The following is a 10,578-nucleotide window of genomic DNA, read 5'->3' on the forward strand; positions in this document are numbered from 1 at the left end:
GGTCCAAATGAGATGGTTCTAGTTGCGTTGGAAAGCTAACGTCCGGGGCTTCACAACAATATACAATTTGCCATAGCTGTTTCGAAGCCAGGCAACGCGAACGCGTGGATCAACAGACGCGTGACCTGGCAAAAATGCAATCCACGCAAACGCGTGGACGACGCTTCCGCGTCACCTTGCTGCGACCTGAACGTAACAGAAATCGGTGGGGGAAATTTCTGGGCTGTTTTTGACCCAGTTTTCGGCTCAGAAAACTCATATTAGAGGCTATAAAGTGGGGGAATGCATCCATTCATGAGGAGGTCTTCCATTATTCACTTTTCATAATTTAGATGTAGTTTTTAGAGAGAGAGGTTCTCTCCTCTCTCTTAGGTTTTAGGATTAGGATTCCTCTTAAAGGATTTAGGATTTCAACTTCTTCTCAGGTTCAATATTCTTTTTATATTTTTATTTATTCTAATACTTTTATTCGTATCTAACTTATGTTACCAATTTGGCTTATGAACTCTTTATGTTTAGATTGATTTTCTTTTATTAATGCAATTGAAGTATTTTAGATTTATGATTTTTATTTAGCTCTTCATATTCTCGGCTTTAATTGATTAATTGGAGACTCTTGAGTTATCAAACTTAGAGCTCTTTGTGGCATTAAGAGTAAGAGAAAGATGGTCAGCGGTAAGAATTGTCCTGCAAGGTTCATTATGGTTGGAAGCTTTAAGTTTAAACGCAAAGGTTGGTGTAGAGCTCAATTGAATGGGTCTGGGAAGTTGTTTGGACACTTCAGTGAGAATTCTAAGGCTGAACCACCCGGATGGAATCATGATAATCAACTTGAAGACGGATGTAGAAACAAGATTTGGGATCCAGGAATATATGAGGATCAATTTTGGGAGCTCAAAGCTTGTAAAGAACTCCATCAAAGCTTGAGGAATTTGCTTGGTATTGATAGAGCTTATTGGAAGTCCAAGTATTGGTGGAAGTTTCAAGACGAGTTCAAGCACAAGCCACCATAACAGGGAGCTCACCAAATGTCCAACTTAAGGACTTTAACTAAAAGTGCTAGGTGGGAGACAACCCACCATGGTATGATCGTCCCTTTTTCAGTTTTAATTCTAGTCTGTTTTGTTTGTTTTTGAGTTTTGATTGGACCTGGAATCATGCATAACGTTCATATTAGCATTGCATTCTGCATACTGCATTATTATAATAAAAAAAATACGCACGCGACGCGGCAGCGTCACTGACGCGTCCGCGTCACCAATGCGTTTTCAAGAAAAGAGAATTGAACAGAGAGTCACGTGAGAGCGTGGCTGGAGGCGTGCCTTTGGCACAAACATGCCCACGCATTCACGTCAACCACGCAGCCACGTCATTTGGAAATTATGCCTCCCACGCGTCCGCATCACCCACGCAAACGCGTGACCCTAAAAATCGACGTAAAACGGGTGTATGGCAGCAAGTTGTGATGGAGTGGGGCTGGAACCGTGCTAGAAGCACAAGCCCCACTACGCGAACGCGTGCCCCACGTGTCCACGTCGTTTTTCAAAGTATGGCCATTCACGCGATCGCGTCAACCACACTACCGCGTCACCCAGATTTTTGGCAAAATGCATTTAAAACAGAGAGTTGCGCGACCGCGAGGCTGCCCTTCGCGCTAATGGCACAAATCACTCCACGCGTCCACGTCACTTCAAAGAAGCGCTATCCGCGCGAACGCGTGACCCACGTGCTCACATCACCTGCGCTGCACAACTTATCCAGATCAGCGCCAATTATCTTATCTTTTCTTTTCTAATCCTAATTTCTTCTATCTTTTCTTCTTTCTTCTTCCTTTTCTTACTTTCTTCTTCTTCTTCATCTCTTTAACTTCTCATCCCTCTTCACTTCCATTCTATTTCATTTAATTTATTTGCATACTTTCATTCATTGCATTATTTTCATTGGTGTTAGAAATTTATTTGGGTCATTATTTTCTATATTTTTATGGATTATTAAAGGAATTGTTTGAAAATTATATATTACTTTTTAAAGGGTTGCTTGCATGTTTAATTTAATACTTTCAATAGCTTATTTACCATGCTTGCTTTGTGTTTGTGAAAAAGCCCATATGGCATTGTGCACTATTTTTCGATTTCTTTCTATCTACTACTCTAAATGCTTGCTTTTCACAAAATCATTTTAATATTTTATTACTTAAATATAATTGTTATTACAAATATGTTGTTAGTTTGAAAGACTTGGTAATCTAACTTGGACATTGAATGCTTGATCTATGCTACTCATGCCTTTGCCAGCATGCCAATAAACATCTTGCATTTAATTGTCATTACATGCACTTGCTATATTTCCATTGATGAACTTTTCACATGTAGTCATGACCATGTGTTAACGTCATTCTTCTTTATTGTGCATTGATTACCACCGTTCCTGCTCTCTTCCTTACTCTAACCCTTAGCTTTAAAAGTTACTTTCTTTTTTCCTTTTCAGGATGGCCACCAAGAAGTGTAAAGAGAAAGCTACTCCCAAATCACCGGCAAGGAAAGAAACAAAAAGAGCCCCACCTGAGGAACCACAACTCCCATCCACTTGTACATCTTAGCATGCACCGAGGATGGTGCAATCTTTAAGTGTGGGGAGGTCGATACCGATCTCCATGGGTTAGTTACTCTTCTATCTCAACACCAATGTTTAATTTTCTTTGTTAAATTAGTTGTTGTATTTATATGTTTGATTGCATATTTGTTTGATTTTGTGTATATTTTACCACATGGTTGAAGTAATATTTTCTTTTTCATGAAATTTTTATAGTATTTCACTAATTTAAATTGAAAAATCTTTTTTGTGTTAAACTTGTTTGAAGATTATAAATTGGAACATGAATTATAGCTAAGAACACACAACCTGTGAGATTTTGAGCTTATTTATATGGTTACTGATGACAAGTTATCTTAGCCTAGTTTTACTAGTCTTTTTCTTTGTTTTTATTAGGTTTTATGCACTTTCTTGCATTGTAAGTAAGTAATTTGGAGTGGAATTGCATGGTTTCCTTGAATCAATCAACCACCCTTTAATTGATACTAAATCATGAGGTTTAAGCTAAATTTAATTGGTTTTTGGATGAATTATAAACCTTGTGAATTTGGTGATACTTTGATTGGTTGTTTTGATTACTTGTAGGTGAAGAAAAAAAGAAAACAAGAAAGCGTGGCCTAAGAAGCGTGGCCCAAGGAAGAAAAGTGTGGCAAAGGAAACAAAGAAGCGTGGCACAATGAAGGAGGAAAGCCACGAAGCTCTCTCCAAGAGCTCAGTGCTCTCCAAGGGAGCACAACAATGAACCAAGGAAGCAAGGCTATGATGCTACGCTCTCCTTGAGAGCGGAGCACAATTTTGAACCAAGAAAGAGAGGGGAGAAGCATAATGCTCCGCTCTAGTCAAGAGCATTATCGGGCTTCACTCAAAAATAAATTCAAGGAAATAGCTCACAAATTCTTGCCACAAGGTTCGAACTCATGAACAAGGGGGAGTGGGGGGAGCGCTACTCACAAAGGAAATAAGCCAAAAATTGGCTAAAGGCATCCCCCAAGTTTCGAACCCAAGGCACTCCCACTCAATGCATGCGCCAACCTTGTTTCCTTCACAAAGAAAAAGAGCCAGCAATGCCTCCCCAAGGTCTCGAACTTGAGACCTCACCAAGGCAAGGAGAGTGCTACGCTCTTGGCAAGAGCAGAGCGCTACTTTCTCACACTCCTTGATGCATGCGCGCTATGTGACACGGCCCAGGGAGAAAGTGGTGCGCACAAGACATGCCAAGACAAGGCAATGCTCCGCTCCCCACAAGAGCAGAGCGCTACCCTGATGCTACCCAACCTTGGCACGCGACAAAGAGGCCAAAGACAAGCATTGATGCTCCGCTCCCACAAGAGCAGAGCACACCACTGGGAGCAAGCAACATATGGGCTGAAAATTTAATTATAAATCCAATTTAATTCAATTCTTCACCAAATTAAAAAGCCCACCCAAATTCTAAAGTCCAAAAATAGGAAGTGTATAAATAGAAGCTAGTTTGATTTGGAAGAAACTTTTGAACCTTTTTGCTTCTTAGAGAATTTTTTCATTTTTGTAATTTTTAGAGTTTTTACTTTGAATTTGGATCTTGGAGAATTTGGAAGGAGAATTGATCTCTCTTCTTCCTTGTTCTTGCTTGAGCACTCTTTACTTCTTATCTTGGATCTTGGGTGGAGAATTGAAGAAATTCTGTTTCAATCTCACCTTGAGATCTCTTTGTTTATCTTTCTGTATAATTCTAGAAACTGTGATTTGATTGCAAATTCTGTTTACTGCTTTCATTCTTCTACTTCTTCTGTAATTTACTTTTCCATTTTCTTTTGCAATTGTTCTTGTTGGATCAAGGAAGGATTTGAGATCTAGACTTGTTTTCTAGTCTCCTCCACCCCTGAGATCTTCAACTTTCTTTTAGTTATTGCAATTGAATTACATTTTACTTTCTGTTTAGATTTTCAAGCAATTGTTCTTCTCTTGTTTAGATCTACTGCATTTAACTTCATCTTCTACTTCTCTATTAATTGTCTTTTACTTTTGCTTGTTTAAATTCTGTAATCCAGCTCCCAATTCCTTTTATAATTTAAGTAATTTACATTTCTTGCACTTTAAGATTCAGTCATTTATATTTCTTGCAATCTAAGCTTCTGCAATTTAATTTACTTGTTCTTTAAGATTCGGCACTTTTACTTTCTGGTCTCTTTAATTTACTGCAATTCTTCCCTCTCCCTTTCCAATTCATGCAATTTAGCTTCTGCCAATTACAAACCACTCAAACCGATACTTGATTCGCTTGACTAAATCGACCACTAAACTAAAATTGCTCAATCCTTCAATCCCTATGGGATCGACCTCACTCATGTGAGTTATTATTACTTGATGTGACCCGGTACACTTGCCGGTGAGTTGTGGGTGTTGGAATTCATTTTCCAAAATATCCATCAAGTTTTTGGCGCCGTTGCCGAGGATTGATTAGATTGACAATGATTAAGTGAAGTGGAGATCTAGATCAAGCACTTTTTCTTTTCTGTTTCTTTAATTTTTAACTAACACACTAACTGTTTGAATTCTTGTTTAAGCTAACTAAAACCTTACTTTAGCAATAGAGTGGAACTTTCCTGGCTTTTTTGGTTCTATGCGTTTCTTGTATTTCTGCTCACTGAGTAAATAACAGAAGCAATTTTCTTCTATTGATCTTACAAGCCTATCAACTGTTTGACATATTGTGTCAGCTAACCCTCTGACCACATTTTGGCATGAGTATATTACTGTTTGTGATTGTGCAGATTATGGATGAGAACCCAATGAATTCCAGTCACTGTGGGAGTAGTGTCCTCACCCCAGATGACAATGCAACTCATGAATTGAAGCATCCGCTCATCACCATGAACGATGTTGCTCAATGGCTTGAAGCCTTCCCACAAGGAAGCATCATCAGATGGGAGGATCTAGTGAGTGAAATTCTGGCCAAGTTGAAACCACCCCAGGAAATTTGTAAGTTAGAGGCAGAAATGCAACCATCCATACAAGAGAAGGGAGCGATGGAAATTGAAGGTGTAAATGTAGTCATGAACCAAAATCAACAGATACAACAACAACTTCAGCAACAATTGGAGTTGATGGCCAGAAAAATCGAGTGGCTGCAAGTTCCTGTAGTAAATGCACATAACCTACCTCAAAATTCACATGATTGGAATCAATCTGAAAAAGGTTTTGGAGCAATTAATTATGAGCAACAAAGTCATGAGCAATTACAATCTTCGAAGAGTACCTCAAGCCGGTTCCAACACAAATCTCAGGGTGATGTGTACAACCCACCCTGGAAGACTCATTCCAATTGGAGGAGAATCGAGCACCAAAATCAAGGACCAAGGGACCTCAATTACAACAACCCCAACTTCACAAATCAGCAAAAACATCACCATACCAACAACAACCACTACACACCACCACAACACCCATCCTTCCAACCCCATCACACCTCACAATTTTCCCAAAATAACTTTCAACGACCATCTCATTTTGCACAACCACAACCAATTCCAGACTCCCAAAGAATCTCTAATATGAAAATGATGATGGAGAAACTCATGAAAAATCAAGAGATGGTAAGCAAAAACCAAGAAGCCTCAATCAGAAAAATTGAGAGTCAAATGGAACAACTGGCTAAGCAGCTTGCAGAAATGGGTGAGAAAAGGATAAATACCATCTCCAAAGCCACTAAAGATGACCCACAAGACAACAAAAAAGCTGCTAGGTAGGAGAAATGGAAAGCAATCATAAAAGAAAGTGAGAGGGCTATGGAAAAAAATAATCACCAAAGAAAAGGATCACAGAGAAGTTCCACAAGAAGAAACAGAGGAAAGGAAGCCCATAGTGAGAGGAGGAAATCAAAGGCAACAGGATTTTCAACTTCCATGATCACAGAATGAAGGATGTCAAGCTAATGACAATAAAAGAGCGCTTGTTAGGAGGCAACCCAACCTGAGGTAATTTTCTTTTCATAACTATTTTAATAAAAAGGTTAATTAGTTTTATCTATATTGCAAGAAGCTAAGTTTGGTGTTACACACCAAAATAATATAAGGGATAATGAAGGATTCTAAGTTTGGTATTCTACCAAAATCTCATCATAAAACACATTCTCACCTTCTGCATGAGGCTAGCTTCAAGCATTTAGATAAACTAGTTAACTATTCCACTGTTTCCTAGTTTTTAGTTCTATTACCTGTAGCAAGGAAAAAGAGTTTCACATATGGTTCATTTGATGCATGAGAACCACTGGCAAGGTATTAAGTTTGGTGTTCCCACACCAAAGTAAGTTCAAAAGCCCACAAATAATTCATGCAGGCTAACCACTTTTCTTAAGTGCTTGGGGAACAAGCAACTTTCAATATCATTGCAGAGGTTCATACAAGTTTTTGGAAAAGACTAAACATCATCAACCAAAGAGATGAAAGAAGAATGTGAGGACCAGCAATGATGATGATAAGGAATAAAGTAAGTAAACTCCAAAAGGTTGTATTGTTAAGTGATTATTTTGCATCAGACACTGCTATGATTGGAAGTGATATTGTATCCCTGTCTGTCTGTTTATCTAGTATAGTTTCTCTATAATTCAATAAATGAGATGCTTGATTATCCATAACACTATACTCTTCAAACTTGCTTGCACCCAATGTTTCAAAGAAGCATCACATGACAGTTCTTTGAAAAGAAGGATTGAGAAATTAGATAATTTTGAGGCAAGCAAAAGATTAGGAGAAGTGGTGGTTCTAGTTGTATGACTTTGCATTGAGGTTGCATGCTTGTGAAAACTTGCATGGGAGCTCATAGGCAGGACATGGAATTCAAAGAAGTATTGTGGAGAGTCTCAAACATCTATTGATCCAAGAAGCAGCAAACAAAAGAAAATAAAGGAAATACAAAAACAAAAGAACATGGCCCAAGGTTCTGAGCATCAATTACTAGGCAGAAAAGAAGAAAGAAACAAGAAATCAAAGAGTTATTATCCTGGTAAATGCTTGTGGTCGAATTGTGTCAAAGAGAGAGGCTTGAGCAAGTAAATCCTTAGGGGTGCTTTAACACCTAATACCTTAAAACCAACTGGTTTAGGAGTATTGATTGAAAGCTTATCTAAAGAGCCGCTTTGAGACATGACACTTAGAGTCAAAGCCAAAACAGAAAAACCATAAGCTGCTTCAAGGTGATTACCTATAGAGAGATCTCCAGAGTACCATTTGGATGAAAGTCCTAAGACCTAAGACTTCCAAGATGTGGGGACTAGTAAGCACTGAAGCCCTTGATGAGCATATAATTTAGAGTTCACCCTACTGTCACTTAATCACTTCACTCACAGGACATTACAAATTATTCTTCAAATCCATTCTAACTGAAAAAACCTTTGAGCACAATTCTTTTCTTGCTTGGGGACAAGCAAGGTTTAAGTTTGGTGTTGTGATGACAAGTCATCTTAGCCTAGTTTTACTAGTCTTTTTCTTTGTTTTTATTAGGTTTTATGCACTTTCTTGCATTGTAAGTAAGTAATTTGGAGTGGAATTGCATGGTTTCCTTGAATCATTTAACCACCCTTTAATTGATACTAAATCATGAGGTTTAAGCTAAATTTAATTGGTTTTTGGATGAATTATAAACCTTGTGAATTTGGTGATACTTTGATTGGTTGTTTTGATTACTTGTAGGTGAAGAAAAAAAGAAAACAAGAAAGCGTGGCCTAAAAAGCATGGCCCAAGGAAGAAAAGTGTGGCAAAGGAAACAAAGAAGCGTGGCACAATGAAGGAGGAAAGCCACGAAGCTCTCTCCAAGAGCTCAGTGCTCTTCAAGGGAGCACAACAATGAACCAAGGAAGCAAGGCTATGATGCTATGCTCTCCTTGAGAGTGGAGCACAATTTTGAACCAAGAAAGAGAGGGGAGAAGCGTAATGCTCCGCTCTTGTCAAGAGCATTATCGGGCTTCACTCAAAAATAAATTCAAGGAAATAGCTCACAAATTCTTGCCACAAGGTTCGAACTCATGAACAAGGGGGAGTGGGGGGAGCGCTACTCACAAAGGAAATAAGCCAAATATTGGCCAAAGGCATCCCCCAAGTTTCGAACCCAAGGCACTCCCACTCAATGCATGCGCCAACCTTGTTTCTTTCACAAAGAAAAAGAGCCAGCAATGCCTCCCCAAGGTCTCGAACTTGAGACCTCACCAAGGCAAGGAGAATGCTACGCTCTTGGCAAGAGCAGAGCGCTACTTTCTCACACTCCTTGATGCATGCGCGCTATGTTACACGACCCAGGGAGAAAGTGGTGCGCACAAGACATGCCAAGACAAGGCAATGCTCCGCTCCCCACAAGAGCAGAGCGCTACCCTGATGCTACCCAACCTTGGCACGCGACAAAGAGGCCAAAGACAAGCATTGATGCTCCGCTCCCCACAAGAGCAGAGCACACCACTGGGAGCAAGCAACATATGGGCTGAAAATTCAATTAAAAATCCAATTTAATTCAATTCTTCACCAAATTAAAAAGTCTACCCAAATTCTAAAGTCCAAAAATAGGAAGTGTATAAATAGAAGCTAGTTTGATTTGGAAGAAACTTTTGATCCTTTTTGCTTCTTAGAGAATTTTTTCATTTTTGTAATTTTTAGAGTTTTTACTTTGAATTTGGATCTTGGAGAATTTGGAAGGAGAATTGATCTCTCTTCTTCCTTGTTCTTGCTTGAGCACTTTTTACTTCTTATCTTGGATCTTGGGTGGAGAATTGAAGAAATTCTGTTTCAATCTCACATTGAGATCTCTTTGTTTATCTTTCTGCATAATTCTAGAAACTGTGATTTGATTGCAAATTCTGTTTACTGCTTTCATTCTTCTACTTCTTCTGCAATTTACTTTTCCATTTTCTTTTGCAATTGTTCTTGTTGGATCAAGGAAGGATTTGAGATCTAGACTTTTTTTCTAGTCTCCTCCACCCCTGAGATCTTCAACTTTCTTTTAGTTATTGCAATTGAATTACATTTTACTTTCTGTTTAGATTTTCAAGCAATTGTTCTTCTCTTGTTTAGATCTACTGCATTTAACTTCATCTTCTACTTCTCTGTTAATTGTCTTTTACTTCTGCTTGTTTAAATTCTGCAACCCCAGCTCCCAATTCCTTTTATAATTCAAGTAATTTACATTTCTTGCCCTTTAAGATTCATTCATTTATATTTCTTGCAATCTAAGCTTCTGCAATTTAATTTACTTGTTCTTTAAGATTCAACACTTTTACTTTCTGCTCTCTTTAATTTACTACAATTCTTCCCTCTTCCTTTATAATTCATGCAATTTAGCTTCTGCCAATTACAAACCACTCAAACCAATACTTGATTCGCTTGACTAAATCAACCACTAAACTAAAATTGCTCAATCCTTCAATCCCTGTGGGATCGACCTCACTCATGTGAGTTATTATTACTTGATGCGACCCGGTACACTTGCCAGTGAGTTGTGGGTGTTGGAATTCGTTTTCCAAAATATCCATCAGTTACATTATTTAACCATAAATTTTTTATTCTTGTGTGTCTTCTTCCCTATGATTGCAATCTTTGCTTTGTTCCATTCTATATGTCCACTATTTAGTGTATTTACACGCTTGCATATGATTGAGGCCATTATTTGATTATTACCTCACTTATCCCAAATAAGCCTACCCTTTCAATTACCTTTGTCAGCCACTTTGAGCCTTTTAATCCCATTTGTTTTATGTTTTACCACATTACTAGCCTTAAGTGGAAAAACAATTAAATATCCCAATTAAATCTTTGGTTAGCTTAAGATAGAAATTTGTGTGTTAATTAAGTATGGGAGAATTGTGGGAACAAGGGTTAATAAGGGAATGTGTCATGATAAAATAATGAAAATTTGGGTGCCTACTCATGTGAAACTATAAAAATTAAAAATCCATGTGCATTGATAAGCTATGTTTATTTTCATGTTCAGGAAAAAAAAAGAGAGAAGAAAATCCAAAAAAAA

The sequence above is a fragment of the Arachis hypogaea genome, chromosome 19, assembly GCF_003086295.3.
Source record: "Arachis hypogaea cultivar Tifrunner chromosome 19, arahy.Tifrunner.gnm2.J5K5, whole genome shotgun sequence".
Classification (NCBI taxonomy): Eukaryota; Viridiplantae; Streptophyta; class Magnoliopsida; order Fabales; family Fabaceae; genus Arachis; species Arachis hypogaea.